Source organism: Podarcis gaigeae, assembly GCF_964106915.1.
Source record: "Podarcis gaigeae genome assembly, chromosome: 6".
Lineage (NCBI taxonomy): Eukaryota > Metazoa > Chordata > Lepidosauria > Squamata > Lacertidae > Podarcis > Podarcis gaigeae.
The window spans coordinates 12,080,800-12,096,982 of NC_139682.1; the positions used below are offsets into that span (position 1 = coordinate 12,080,800).

The 16,183-nt window shown below is 42.0% G+C and overlaps 1 long non-coding RNA gene across 1 annotated transcript in view; it reads right to left on the reverse strand.

Moving 5' to 3' along the window:
• Nucleotides 1–12,187: 12,187 nt before the first annotated feature.
• The window catches only part of LOC310847278, a 220,741-nt gene continuing 216,745 nt past the window's right edge, over nucleotides 12,188–16,183 (reverse strand). The window contains exon 3 of the long non-coding RNA XR_014565755.1: nucleotides 12,188–12,273. This is a non-coding gene — a long non-coding RNA (uncharacterized lncRNA). The remainder of the gene's footprint in view (nucleotides 12,274–16,183) is intronic.

Consider the following 16,183-nt stretch of genomic DNA (forward strand, 5'->3'; position numbering starts at 1 on the left):
CATACCACAAATATGCATGCCACCCAAAAGCATTGTCGAACCCTTCCAGATCTAGGACATCAGTGTTTTCCAGTAAGATCCAATCTTTCAACCAGCAGAAGGCTGCAGATTCATAATATAACCTCAAGTCTGGCAGGGCAAATCCCCCTCTTTCTTTCGCATCAGTTAATATCTTAAACTTTATTCGGGGCTTTTTGCCCTGCCAAACAAACTTGGAAATATCCTTCTGCCACTTTCCAAAACATTCCACCTTGTCCACGATCTGTAGGGCCTGAAACAAAAATAACATTTTCGGCAATACATTCATCTTTATGGCTGCTATTCGGCCCAACAAGGAAAGTTTCAATCTTGACCATATTTCCAAATCTTTTTAATTTCTGACCAACATTTCTCGTAATTATCTTTAAACAGATTCAAATTTTTGGAAGTCAGATACACCCCTAGGTATTTTACTTTTTTAACCACATTTAGTTCTGTTTCCTTCTGAAACTCATCGGTTTCTGTAGTTGTCAGATTTTTTGCTAGAACCTTAGTTTTTTGCTTGTTCAGTTTAAATCCCGCCACCCGACCAAAGTCAGAAATTAATTCTAACACTCTTTTAATACTAGAGACTGGCTCCTGTAATGTTAATACCAGGTCATCTGCAAATGCTTTCAATTTATATTGTTTCACTCCGACCTCAATTCCCTGTACCAACCGGTCCTTTCTAATCATGTTCAATAGCACCTCCAGAACTGAAATAAACAGTAGGGGGGATAGAGGACACCCCTGCCGTGTCCCTTTTTCAATTTTAAACTCCTCTGTCACCACATTGTTTACTATCAATTTAGCTTTTTGTTCTGAATATATTGCTTCTATTCCATTTTCAAACCCCCGCCCCACTCCCATCCCTTCCAAGTTTTTCTTCATAAACATCCAAGAGATATTGTCAAAAGCTTTCTCCGCATCAATAAAAATTAAAACCGCTCTAGTGTTAAGATTTGTTTGTAGAAGTTCCAAAATGTCGATAATGTTTCTTGTGTTATCAAACAAATGCCTACCAGGGAGAAAGCCGGCCTGGTCCTTATGGATCACTTCATTAAGCACTTTTTTAAACCTACTTGCCAAAATGTCCGCAAAAATTTTGTAATCCACATTTAGGAGTGAGATGGGGCGGTAATTCTTAAGCTGGGTCTTTTCAGTTTCTAGTTTGGGTATCAATGTGATGAAAGCTTCTTTCCACGTTTCCGGTGCCTTCCTCCCCTCCATAATCTGGTTACAGACCTCCAACAGAGGTTGTGTCAAATAGTCCTTCAAAACCTTATAATATTTGGAGGTAAGTCCATCGGGGCCTGGAGATTTGCCTGATTGAAGGTTCTGAATGGCACTTTCAATTTCTTGCTGTGTGATATTACTATTCAGGATTGTTCTCATTTCCTGAGGTATTTTCTGTAATCCGTTAGTTTTAAGAAATTGGTCCACCTCCGAATCTTTCTGCGGCCCTTGTGAATAAAGTTCTTTGAAATATCTCTGGAAGCACTTTCTAATTTCCTCGGGTTTCTGAACCATTCTCCCTTCAATCTCTAGATTTGTAACTGTATTAAGTTTTTGTCTCTTTTTCAACTGCCATGCTAGCAGTTTCCCGCACTTATTTGCTGATTCAAAAGATCTTTGTTTCATTTGTTTAATTTTCCATTCCACCTCTTGATTTATCAATTTCAAATATTGTGCTTGGAAAAAATTCACTTCTCTCAGCACTTCCTTCGACTTGGGCCTAGATCTTAATTTTTTCTCTCCATCTCTTATTTTTTCCAATATCTTCTCCTTCTTTTCATTCCAGAACTTTTTCTTAATCGTGTTTTGTTGTATTAGAAACCCTCTCATAACTGCTTTACTTGCGTCCCAGATTGTTCTTTTTTCCACAGTGGTATTTAAATTTATCTCAAAATAGTCCTTTAAAGTTTTTTGAGCCTTCTTAACAATCTTCTCGTCCCTTAGTAAGGTGTCATTCATTTTCCATCTAAAGGATCCGGTTGTGTTTAGTCTCAGTTCCATTTTCAAGGCGTTATGGTCAGAGCAGGTTTTTGGGCAGATTTCCACCTTTCTAGTCTTGGGTGCCAGTCCTCTAGTTATCCACATTTGGTCGATTCGTGTCCATGTCAGATGAGCTTCAGAAAAGAAAGTTCCTTCTTTTCCTAGGGGGTTCTTAACCCTCCATATGTCAATTAAGTCCATATTGTCAGTCATTTCAAAAAAAGTTTTAGGTAGTCTGCCATCTTTCGTTATGTTAGCGCTTTGCGACTTATCCATATTTACAGACACAACCCCATTCATGTCGCCCAACATAATGATGTTGTTGTAATCTAAGTAGTCCAGCATAGTCTCGTGCAGCTTCCTGAAAAATTCCGATTTTCCTTCATTTGGAGCATATATTCCTAATATCAAAAATTTTTCTCCTTGTGTCTGGATTTCAATCGCCAAAATTCTGCCGTGTTCATCTTTAAATAAAAATTTCGGTGACAGGCTCTCCTTTGCATATATCACCACTCCTCTTTTCTTGACTTTATCCGAAGAAATAAATTCTTGGCCTAATCTTTTGTTAATTAGCACTTTTCTGTGGAGCCTTGTCACATGTGTTTCTTGCAGGCAAATAATGTCCAATTGTTCTTTTTTCAAAATATGAAATACTTTTCTTCTTTTTTCCGGAGAATTTCCGCCATTTATATTCCAACTAAGAAGCTGCAAAGACATCCTGGTCTAATTGGTGGGTCCTACAATGGGGTGTCTAGGTTTCCCTCCGATCCCGGAGGTGGTAGTGCTGGTCCAGATCCAGACGGTGTAGGTTTTGGAGATGGTCCCGGTGGTGGTGGTGGCCAAGAAGCTGCAGCTCCTTTCTGGAGGTCCTCCTCGTGGTCGTGTAGGAACTTCTGCTGGTCCTCAGGTGTTTTAATTCTTACTTTCCTTCCTTTGTAAGTAAATGATAGTCCTTGCAGAAACTCCCACCTATAAGGGATTGTGTTATATCTCAGCAATTTGGTCAGATCTGTGTAAGTGGTCCTAAGATCCAAAAGATGTTTGGGTATGTCTCTATAGATTTCAGCCTTTTTACCTTCTATCTCCAAAGATTTTTTAAAATGTAGGCCTAGTATCTTGTCTCTTTCCTCTCTTGATCTCAAAATAACCAAACAGTCTCTGGACTTATCTTTCTTTATCGATCTTCCCAGTCTAAAAGCCGTCACAATTTTAAAATCCTTGTCCTCCTCAATTCCCCAGAATTTGGAGAACAAAAGTGTCAAAAATCCTTCTAAATTTCCTTCCTCCAGTTCTGGGATGGCCCTTAACCTGAGATTATTTTCCTTACTTTTCAGTTCAACCAATGACAGGTAGGCTTGTTGTTCCCCTACCTGTCTTTTCAGAGGCCTTACTTCCCCCTTAATCTCATCAACCTTTTTGTTCGCCTGTTCTGCTTTTTGACTGGCTTCCACAGCTAGTTTATAATTTTCAGCCGTGGCTCCTTGCAGTTTCTCAATTGCCTGGGTGTGCTGGGAAACCTGATCAGATAATTTACTAATAGAGGATGTAGCTTGATCAATTTTTGATGATTGATTGTCCACTTTTTGATTTAAAATTGCCAGTTGTTCCAAAATTTGTTTCAGGACTGTTTCAGATCCTCCAGTTGCCATGTCTTCTGCAGCAGGCTCTTCAACTTCCACCTCCTGTGCTGTCAGCACAGTTGGGACAGATGATCTACGTTGATGAGTTAGGGTTGTTTGAACAAGTTGCACCAGTTTCTTTTCTTTTTCTTTAGCTTTGGCTGCTCTTGTTCTCCCTGAGCCACTCATTCCACACCTGCCTCTGTTCAAGGTCAAATTATCTTTTATTCCATGAGTCAGACAAGTCCAGAGTGTAAACAATTAAACCACAGAAAGTCTCAATAAAGTACAGTTCCCAGGCCTCTATGTCTCCACAATCCTCTAGGGGGGGTGTTTCAAAGTTTCAAGGAAGGAGAGAACTCTTTTCCGCCATTGAAGTTCCTATATTCCCCATATTAAATCTTAGTAATTCCAGAGCACAAAAGGAAGGTTCCCCGGGCTTTCTATTTCTTGAAGAAAGGCCACAAGGTGTCAAGAAGGGTCCCAGCAACAATGTTTAAGCATTAATATCTCAGTCTATGTAACAGTTTAAACTCCAACAACAGTATCAGCAGTTTGACAGTTCTCTTTTGCGCACTGACAGTCCGACAACTGGGTTGTCCCTTTTAACTCTGCATAGCTCGAAAATAGGAAGAAAGTTCCAAGAATAGAGTCCACAAATTTTACAAAGATTTCCCACTTGTCTTTTCAATACAAAGTCTATCAATGCACCTTTGTTCTGCTTTTACGATCCCTTTTGAGCGCTTCAGCGCACTTCTGAGCCGTTGCTTTGATCTAGTTAGCAAGATCGGGAGACGGACTTCCTGTTACTCGCCTCCCGTTTTCAGCCAAATTCCACAATTTTAGTCCAATATTTAGTTCCCCTTACTCACGGGTATGTTGCAGCCAATTTCGATGTTTTCAAGAAGAAAGGTCAGCGCTCATCAGCAGCAGCAGCGCGGCTTTGCTTCCACGAAAAGAGCGATGAACTCACAGCGCCGCTCCCCCTTTCACGTTCCGGAGCCCCTTACGAGGTTCCTTCTTCGTTTCTGGGGGGGCTTTTGGCGCCCGCCGAGTCCCACGGCCACAGGCTCGCTCTGCCTGTGGTTTTTCTTAATGGGTCTCCGCTTTGCCGCAGCGGACGACCCTTTTTCGCGGAGCCCCTCTTCACAGAGTAAAGAGGACCGCCATTGCCGTTTTGCGCCGCCTCCGGAAGTCGCAAATCACCATTTTGAAGGGATATGCCTTTGATTTCTTTGTTCCCAGGCTCCATGGAGTCAGGATGTGTGAATGGCTCTCCAGAGCATTCAGCCTTGGGGCCAGAATGCAGTCAAAATGGAGCCTACAAGAGACACAGCTATGATTGTCAGTTCTGATTATAAGTTAAAGATATTTCTAAGAAGCTGAGGCTGTGCTGGACATTGAACATGATCTTATGGATCATTTTGGGTGTACCATTTGATGTTTGGTTATTTCTAAGAAGCTGAGGCTGTGCTGGACATTGAACATGATCTTATGGATCATTTTGGGTGTACCATTTGATGTTTGGTTTTGAAGTAGGTTCTGCAGGTACAGTTTCTGAATAATATCTAATGGGACTGGACAATGCTTCGTTCCAAAAGGAACAGTTTTTATGCATCCAGTCACTTCAAACTGTGCAATATTATTATCTGAAATACCGAGTGCCCTCCCCAGTGCTGCAGAGCCTGTGATTTTTCTAGTGAGCTGTTGGCAGTGAAGCAAGTTGGATAGCAGCTAGAGCATCGGTGGCATAGATCTCATACTGAAGCCAACCAAGCACTGGTTAGAGAACATAAATGTACCTACCATGTGACAGAAAGGACAGAGAAGTCACACCCTTTGTCATAGGCGATTCTGGAACGTACATTATTATTTCAACTGGTGAGCAGGCCTGCAGCTTTTCTTTCTCCTGTCCCCTCCTTCAAGAAAGGATTGCATGCCTTTAACAGTTGCATGAAATACAGATGTTCAATAGATGCAGCTTTCATCGCTGTATCACCATCTGTACCTATTAAATTTGGCTGATATGGAAAAGGTCCATGTCTCTGTTAAAACTGAAGTTACAGATAGGTAGCCGTGTTGGTCTGCCATAGTCAAAACAAAAAAAATTCCTTCCAGTAGCACCTTAAAGACCAACTAAGTCAGTTCTTGGTATGAGCTTTCGTGTGCATGCATCTATGGCAGACCAACACGGCTACCTATCTGTAACTGGAACTATAGAAGGCACCACATTGAGAAAAGGTATCTGAAGAAGTGTGCATGCACACGAAAGCTCATACCAAGAACTGACTTAGTTGGTCTTTAAGGTGCTACTGGAAGGAATTTTTTTTGTTAAAACTGAAGGGTAGGCAAAGTGCCCCTCTCAAACTACCAGATAATGTTCCCTGTATGTAATGGCCAAACGAGGAAATGACTTTGACACAGTCCCCCCCCCTTTTTCTTCAAACTGGTTAATGAGACTCAAAAAGATTATATTTTCATTTATTCAAGCCCCCCTCCTCCCTTTTAGCACGCTAAATGTTTTGCAGCTGTTATCTGAGGGCTAATTCGCAAATTTGCCACCTCATTTTCGTGTGGGGAGCCATTTTGTATGAAACAGCTCTCACAGGAGAAAATGAAAAACGACCGTGTCAGAGAAAATGCTCAACAACCAGCATTCCTCTTGAAGTGGTAACTTTTCATTCCCCTCCTATGTGGGGGTGATTTCTCAAAAATAGTTCCCCACATGAAAATAATGTGCTAAAGTCACCATGTGCAGATTTTATCACCTCAAAAATAAATATGCTAATGGATCCTCATCTCTCTTTTCAAGAGCCCTGTGAGGTAAGCCTGGAGACCTATGAAAGTCTTTTTCTTTCTTTCTTTCTGAATGTTGAGGATGGTGTGATATAGCTATCACAGTTTCATAGGCACAGTCCCATCACTATCGTATCTGGCAAATTGCCTTGTGGGCCCTCTGGGCAGAAAGGCAAGGGAGAAATGAAATAAAAGAAAAAGAAAATAAACAGGTTATTTTGGCACTTCAAGAACCTGATAGGACAATGGGGCAAAAGTAGGGATAAGCTGGAAATTTACATAAGAACATTTCTTTAAAAAAAAATTAAAAATCTTTTGAAATGTTTATTTTCTGTCTTCCTGGATTGTGGGACAATTCCAGTCCTCTGCTGGTGAATATTTGGCATAGTGGCCTCCCCAAGGAGAATAGGTGCAAGCAGGTCAGACTGAATGCAGAATAAGCAGGTCATCTGGAGCAGCCCTAACAGATTGCTGGAAAAGTTGAGTGCCTCCCCCTCTCTCCACTGAGGGGTGGCAAGTACCCAGGGGGGTTCCAGGCATTCACCCAAGGTCTGTGTTCCTTTGGAGAATTGAGACATGGCACAGATTGCCATTGCTTTAAGAAATATGATTTATTCACCTATTTACACCTTCAGTCTGCGTGGAGGGAGTCCAGAGCTTACAGCATGGCCATTTCAAAAGGGGCTTGTCCCCCACAGCAGTGCGGCCAGCCTTCAGCCAGCCTGTCCAAGATGGATCTCAGTCTTTTCTCTTCCTTCTTCTTCCCAGAACACCTTGCTCAAAAACTCCCTTTTCCTATCCCTTCAAACACCCCCCACCACCACTTTGGCAACATCTGTCCCCCCGCAGTTTGGTCAAACTCATGCTGGTAGCTTCGAGAACACTGTCCAACCATCTCGTCCTCTGTCACCCCCTTCTCCTTGTGCCCTCCATCTTTCCCAACATCAGGGTCTTTTCCAGGGAGTCTTCTCTTCTCATGAGGTGGCCAAAGTATTGGAGCCTCAGCTTCAGGATCTGTCCTTCCAGTAAGCACTCAGGGCTGATTTCCTTCAGAATGGATAGGTTTGATCTTCTTGCAGTCCACGGGACTCTCAAGAGTCTCCTCCAGCACCATAATTCAAAAACATCAATTCTTCGGCGATCAGCCTTCTTTATGGTCCAGCTTTCACTTCCATACATCACTACTGGGAAAACCATACCTTTAACTATACAGACTTTTGTCAGCAAGGTGATGTCTCTGCTTCTGCTTTTTAATAGATACCTATTAGGTCCATAATTACCATAACTATATTCAAAACAAAAAACAGCAACAATTTGTTTTTGACAAAGGACAGCTGGACATATAAAGGGCCCCATTACCTTCAGTAGCTTAGGGCCTCATCAAACCTAAATCCGGCCCTCGCTACTCCTTTTCAGTTGTTGAGAGAGGCCACTCTGAGCCCCCCCCCCCCGACTCCAAGTAGGTGAGACAGCTTCACTTCAAAATACATTCCCAAGGACGACCCAGCACATTTTGTCGGTGAGGCAAAACAAAAGTGCCCCCTCCTTCTCTGCCACTGAAGTCTCCTCCCTTGCCCGCCTCCCTCCACTGACTCTCTCTTACCTGCCCTGGCGAGGACAAGGAGGATGAGAAAAGGAAGCTGGTACAGGGAGGGGGAACGCCAACATCAGGGGGTGGCACTGGAGGCATCAGCAAGGGGGGTGTCATTAGCATCGGAGGGTGGAGGAGAAGGAGCCAAGTGGTACAATCCTTGTGGATCCAAAGTTCTGAATGCTGAGCCTCAGAAATTCCCCCAGAACCTTAAAAGTACCCCAATTCCCATAATGGCTAATGGTCAGAGATTATTGGAGTTGCATTCCAGCAACAATTGGATGATCACAGTTTCTCCACCCCCTGCACTATAAAGTTCTAAATTCAGTTTCCTGACGAGAATGACATTCCTGCATTTAGCTGCAGACACACTGTGCTACAACAGCAAGAGTCCCCTTATTATGCATGGTAAGTCTCAGCTCAATTTGCAAATCTGTATAGACACTCGAATTCTGGCACACTTTGGCTAAACAATGTCTAATTATTACTAACTTCCCAGATGGTCACTCTCTAAATATCTGGAGAAGGGCAAATAGATTAGCAATCAGGCTTCATTTTGCTGAAGTTGGTAGAACAGCTCTCTCTCTCTCTCTCTCTCTCTCTCTCTCTCTCTCTCACACACACACACACACACACACACACACACATACACACACCACACTACACTTGTGGAGTATTGTTTCAGTATTCTGATCACGGAGCAGAAAGATATTAGTGATCTGGAAAGCCACATTGTAGACAAGTCTTTAGAGAGTTGTTCTGCTTCATTCCATTTTGCTTTTTCTGTGTCAAATCCAGGTTTCCGATATTTTGCTGAAAACACCGGGATAGGGAGGAACATAAGAAGAGCCTGCTGGATCAGACCAATGGCCCATCTAGTCCAGCATCCTGTTCTCACAGTGGCCACTCAAATACCTGTGGGAAACCTACATGCACGACCTGAGCAAAAGAGCACACTCCCCTCTTGTGGAGGAGCGCCATGAAGAAGAGCCTCAGATGATGATTGCAGGGTTTGTGTCAGTTCATATGGGGAGAGGCGGTCTTTGAAATATTGCTGTCCTGAGCCATTTAAGTATATGACATGGGTCCTTAGTCTGGGAAAACTAGGAACTATTTGGGGGGCGGATCAATGTACATATATTTTTGATTCATGATCCCCCAAATAATAGCTTGATGGTGCAGCACACAATTTTCAGGCAGAAGTTCCTTGGTTCAGTCCCTGATATCTCCAGCTTTCAGAACTGCTTACCAGATGCTGGGAAAAGCCACTTCATTTGTTTAAAAAAAATGTTTTTATTAACAATTTCAACACAACAAATTATCAAAACATATCATATTCATTATTTTTTCCCTTTCCCCCCACCCCCTTCAAACCCTCCCTGTCCCCCCTCCAGCGACATCCTTCAGCTCCTCTCTCTGATTTCCCAGCACATATTATTCTCTGCATGTTATAAAATTATACATATCCTTACATTATCTATCTACCATGTTATCAACAAATAAATTTGTGTATGTTTATTCAAAACCTGCCAAGGAGTCCAATTCATTTTGTTGTCTTTTTAGATAAATTGTAGAAAGCTCCCGTTCTCCCGTAAAGTCCTTGTCCCGCAATTTGTATGTCAATTTAGCCAGCTCTGCGTGGCTCGCCAATTTTTCTTGCCACTGTTCTTTCGTTGGGATTTCCTCGTTCTTCCATCCTTGTGCTATCAAGACTCTTGCCGCTGTTGTAGCATACATAAATAAGTTCTTTGTTTTTCTTGACCTGACAAGGAAAAGCCACTTCCTGAGTTCCTGGGAAACCACTGCCGGTGAAAAATGGACAATAACTGAGCCAGGTGGACAAATAATTTGACTTTGTATAAGGCAAAATCATCATTTCCTGATTAAAACTATGATAGTGATAATAACTGAGTTGTTGACACTGCGCCATATGCAGCAGCAGCATAGCTGGACTAAGTTGTTGCAGGATGCAGGGAGAGGGGCTGACGTTTCCAAAGATCAGAAAAGATCAAGGCACTATGAAGAAAGGAAAAGAAACATGGTCATTCACTGGCTGCATCCACACTTGAGGAATCTGTAGGGTTGCAAGCCTGCCATTGTTATACTAGACAGGACAGTAAACCCATGGGTAAACAGTACGGAATTCTGAAAAGCCAGTATGACCTGTCACATCCAGCCAGGTTCTGTCTGAGCTACACCACAGACCATGAGCCCAACCATCTGCTCTGTTGTTGACTGGGAGTTAGATCCAGGCAGGGGGGAAGCATAGAATCATAGAATTGTAGAGTTGGGAGCGACCGTTCCATTGTCAAACAGCTCTTATTGTCAGGAGGTTCTTCCGGATATTTAGTCAGAATCTCTTTTCTTTTAACTTGAAGCCATTGGTTCATGTCCTACCCACCAGAGCAAGAGAAAACAAGCTTGCTCCATCTTCCATATGACAGCCTCTGAGATATTTGAAGCTGGCTATCATATCTCCTCTCAGTCTCCTCTTCTCCAGGCTTAACATACCCAACTCCCTCAGCCGTTCCTCATAAGGCTTGGGTTCCAGACCTTTTATCATCTTGGTTGCCCTCCATGGCACACGTTCCAACTTGTCAATATCCTTCCTAGATTTAGGTGCCCAACCCAGATGAAGATGATGGATGAATGGATGGTGAAGAACCCTGTGTAAGAGGTAGGGAACAGAAGAAAGGGAAGCTCCCAGATGTGAGTTGGGAGGGTCCATCATTTTCTGTGTTAGACAAGAGTTAATATTTACCTGTGAGAGAAGACTGCATTTTTCTTCCTCTTCCTTTTTCTGTTTTCATTTTCATTAGATTAATTTGGTTTTTTATTGCATTGTATTATGAAAAGCCTCAATGAAATATTATATATATATAAATAGTAATAAAGATTGCCTCTAGGTGGTCTGCATTTTGCAGGATGGGGGAAAAAAATATTGTACCTTGAACTGGACACAGTACTCCAAGTGGGGTCTGACTAAGGCAGAATAGAGTGATACTAGTACTTTCCTTGATCAGGACACTAAACTTCTGTTGATGCAGCCTAGAATAGCATTAGCTTCTTTTTTTTTCTTTTCTTTTTTTTTGCTGCTGCATCACACTGTAGAGTCATGTTAAGCTTATGATCTACTAAGACTCCTAGATCCTTTTCACTTGTACTACTGGCAAGCCAGGTGTTTACCATCTTATATCTGTGCAGCTGGTTCTTGCTGCTTAAGTGTCAAACCTTAAATTTGTCCCTATTGCACTTCGTTTTGTTAGTTTGGACCCAGTTCTCCAACCCATTATGGTCCTCTTGAATACTGATTCTGTCTTCTGCACTGAACCTTCCAAGAGTGGTGTCATCTGCAAATTTGATGAGCATCCCCTCAATTCCTTCACCCAAGTCATTTTTAAAGATGTTGAATAACAATCGGCCCAGGACAGAACCCTTGTCACTTTTTCAGGATGTTGAGGAACCATTTGTGAATATTCTTTGGCTTTGGTCCACCCAACAGTTAACCTCGTGCAGCAGGCAGAAAGAAACACAGATTTTTAAAAATGCAGTAACAGAAGAACTACAAAGAAAGGCCACAGCTAACTGTTGCTTAGGAAAAACCCAGCACTCATCTGGATGTATTTATAGCCAGGCCAAGATGAAAAGGATCGATCGGTCTCCTGTGAATGGGGCCATGTTGGAACCCAGGAGGCAAAATTATGTTCTGTTTCTTTCTCTCCCTCTCCTGACATGGAAAGTTGGACAGCATAAGTTTCCAGCCACTCTGTCTTTTAGATTTCTGCAACAGTTCACTAATAATAATAATAATAATAATAATAATAATATCCTCATGAAAATCATTAGCATTTCAGTGCAAGCTTAGTCCAGCTTTGTAAGCTGTTTTCAGTGATGGGCACATTTTTGCAAGCCATTCACCCACATACAATGCATGTTTAAGGTTATTTTCACCAATGCATTAATTTTTATGCACATTTGTTGTTTAGTTGTTTAGCCGTGTCCGACTCTTTGTGACCCCATGGACCAGAGCACGCCAGGCACTCCTGTCTTACACTGCCTCCCGCAGTTTGGTCAAACTCATGCTGGTAGCTTCAAGAACACTATCCAACCATCTCATCCTCTGCCATCCCCTTCTTTTCCAGGGAGTTTTTTCTTCTCATGAGGTGGCCAAAGTATTGGAGCCTCAGCTTCACGATCTGTCCTTCCAGTGAGCACTCAGGGCTGATTTCCTGAAGAATGGATACGTTTGATCTTCTTGCAGTCCATGGGACTCTCAAGAGTCTCCTCCAGCACCATAATTCAAAAGCATCAATTCTTCAGTGATCAGCCTTCTTTATGGTCCAGCTCTCACTTCCATACATCACTACTGGGAAAACCATGGCTTAAACTATACGGCCGTTTGTTGGTAAGGTGATGTCTCTGCTTTTTAAGATGCTGATTTTTATGCACACTTCCCCCTAATCTATGCATTCCATTTTTATTTATTTATTTATTTATTTTTGGTAAACATTGGTTGGAGACTTGCATTTCAAAACTGAGGGAAATTTGAAGGATGGCCATGCTTCAGTCACCATATTATTTCAGAAAGTGCAAATTTGATAGATTTGCCTTTCCGTGCTAACTGGATTGATTTTCTCCCCATCCCCTACTCAGAGCAATCTGTGCTGCAACCACTGGAGAACTGTCTTGCTGTCTTGAACCTGAGGGTATTTGATATGGTTGGATCAGACCAACTAACTGTGAACAAGGAGCTTTTTAAATCTAGGATCAGCCCTCCATAAAAGAACACATCCAATATCTGTCCTTTTTCTTTATTTCCTGTTAGCTTGGATGTTTATTTCAAACATTCTTCTTCTTTTTTGTAAACTATTTCCCCCCCTTCTAAAATCCTTGCAGATTTGTAGAACTGCCTAATCCATTAAGGGCTTCGTGCTCCTCAGTACTATCTCCTTCCATTCCACCAGACCAGTTGGAAGAGTGGAAAAAGAGCCCCTTCAGAACAACAGGTCTAATTACTTTGGCTTCTGTTGCAACATGCTTACTGTGATCAGAAGGGCGTTAAATGTATTTGTTGCTCCGCTTCCTCCAGCTATCATCTGTCACTACATGATAGCAAAGAACACTAGATGTGTGGGACAGCGGTCTTAGCACATCCTTCCAAGATTCATGCTACAGAGCCCACAAAGAGATTTCTGTCCCACCAACTCAAGAAAGTTTTGTGAAATACAAAAGAAAATATTTGCAAATTTATATCACCAAAGTGAGTTATAAAACACTATTCTTAAAAGAATTAAAAGCAGATTGGCTGCTTGATAACACACACACACATACACACACACACACACACACACACACACACAGCATTTTGTTCAACTTCATACGAGAACAGAGAGCAATGCAAGATTCCTTTCTTCTCACCCTCATTTGACACTGATAAATGTTATCAGTGAGCTGTCAGGATTCCTGTCGGTTTCAGACTCATTACACCAAGGATAGTCAATGTGGCCCCATTCCAGATGTTTAGGACTACAACTCCCATCAGCTCTAGTCTCCCAGGCTGGTGATCTGGAATGATGGCATTCTGTTCAACAACATCTGGAAGGTGCCATTTTTTTCTTTATAAAAGTATATACTGCAGTATTGGGATGACGCACCACAAGAAAACAGTGTTAAAAACAGTACAATAGAATCATTCAAACAACCGAACAGTCCCCCAAAATCTTCAAGACTCCTGCATAGGCCTGTTGGCATAAGAAGGTTTTCAAGAGACATCTAAAAATCTAGACAGAGAAACCAGTAGGAGAACACTTCAATCTCCCAGGGCATTCTATACAAGATCTCAAAGTCACTGTCTTATTACAAAAGAATTTCAGAAATAGACTGGAAAGAGAAGTTGCTGAATTTCTGAATTATTACCAAACTTAAAACCATGGAGGGACCTGGTCTGAATAGAGACATTGGATTATCTCATTATACATGATAAAGCTATTTTTAGCCATCTCACCCCTTGCTTTTTCCTGTAAGACCAATTGCAGTCATTAACAGCCATCAACAGGTTTTCCACACCTATCAGTCAATCACCCATTCCCACCACCCTTCTGAATAATACCCCTCCACACCCTCTCACTATATATAAGGGTACCGTGACTTCCGTTTCAGTGTATCTGAAGAAGTGTGCATGCACACGAAAGCTCATACCAATAACAAACTTAGTTGGTCTCTAAGGTGCTACTGGAAGGATTTAAAAAAAATTGTTTTGACTACGGCAGACCAACACGGCTACCTACCTGTATCTAGCTTTCTAAAAATCTAAGCGAGGATGCCTACCGAACCTCTGCTGGAAGACTATTTGACAGCATGAGAAGGCTGATACTGAATGCCCAACTTCTAATGGAGGCCAGTTGGGTATTATTAACATGATGTCAAAATAACAGTGCTCCTCTAGATGATTTGCAAATGACCTCTGAATTTCTCTCTCTCTCTCTCTCTCTCTCTCTCTCTCTCTCTCTCTCACACACACACACACACACACACACACACACACACTCCAATCAAAGGCTTTGAAGACACTGTACATTTCCCAATATCATATACATTTTTTGTTGCCCCAGATATACTAAGTTGCATATGGTGTTTCAAAAATGACAAACCTACTAGTGACTTTGGTACAAATGGTACAAATGACCTTGGTATTTTGCCCATCTTTCAGAGCACAGATAATGATATTTCTCCACAGCTATAAAATATTACTTTTTATCCTTAAGGAACGAATTCACTGTTAAATATAATGGTGGGGATTATTAATGACAGAAAAAAGTATTAAGAATCTATTATGGGCAGAAGGCATATTCTAACAGATTTTTCACAGACAGGGAGCTCATTTTTTCTTTCCTTTTTAGGGTTGCACCATCTTGCAATTTGGACATGGCACAGATGCTGTTTAATTCCCCTTTGAAACTGGATGCAAAGTGTCTGTTGCAGCTCTTCCCCATAATTGTGTTGCTTGTTGAGTGGCTATCACCCCTACCTACCGTGGCCATCATTTTCAAGAACTCTGAATATAGTAAGCAGGGAAATTGACATGGAATGGAGTTGGTCCTTATTGTCTCTGTAAACTCAGAATTGTATGTCTGAACAAACATCAGCCTTCAACTTTAAAAGGATGTGTCTGCACAAAGGGGCTTCTACAGGTAGCAGACACGAATAATGATACAATGATGATTACGATGCACTGTGGCATTCTGAAAACAGGAAAAGCAGCTATAATCACCATTAGGCAATAGTGACCTGTACTATTAGGCATTGGGGATCTGTGTTTCCAAGTCTATATTTAATTGCTAAAGTAAAGCAATGCCTCCAAAGTGCTTTAAATCCCCTAGAGGATCTAACTTATTTTGCCCTAGTGACAGAGTGAACGACAGGACTGTTCATAATTTGCCAGGTTATAAAGTGATAGCCCTTTAATTCGCATGATTTCCATACTAGAGAGCTGGAGGAGCGGCACTTTCTTTTGTGGATAAAAGTATCACACACACATGTTCTCATTCTCAATAGTATGTCAAAGACCCCTAACTGGACCCTGAATCTGGCTACCTAGCTAAAAATGACTCACCTTGCCTTTCAAAGACATAATGGGGAAACTGGCAGAAGTGTTGGTCCCAGAGTTTGGAGAGTATTTAGGCAAGATGCCCTCCATGGCTCCCCCTCCCTCAGTGAGTCTAACTCCTCACTGCCAGGGGGATCTTGCCAATGGACCTCCAGCTGGCATGTGGGCCATCTGCACTTCCCCATCGATTGTGAACCTTGGTACCAGCCCCAGATAAGATAAATGAAATTATTCACCATGGGTGGGATTCACCTAACCCATCCTGTTGGCAGAAGCCCTACACAAGGACATCAGCTTGCACCATGGGGCTTTTCCCCTTTCCATTCCCCTGTGCCCTCATCCCTCTGTTAGGTTTCTTGTTCCATGCTTGCAGTCATGGGATTGTTTTCTATCACATGACGGTGTATGTTTTCATTCCACATAGTGGGAAGTGACGGAGACAGGATGTTTGGATTACTGTGTTTCCGTGATGTAGGACTATTGTCCTTTGTTCTCTCTCTTTGCTGTCTGATGAGAAAATTTATTTAAATATTTACATGTAAATAAAGTAGTTTAGCC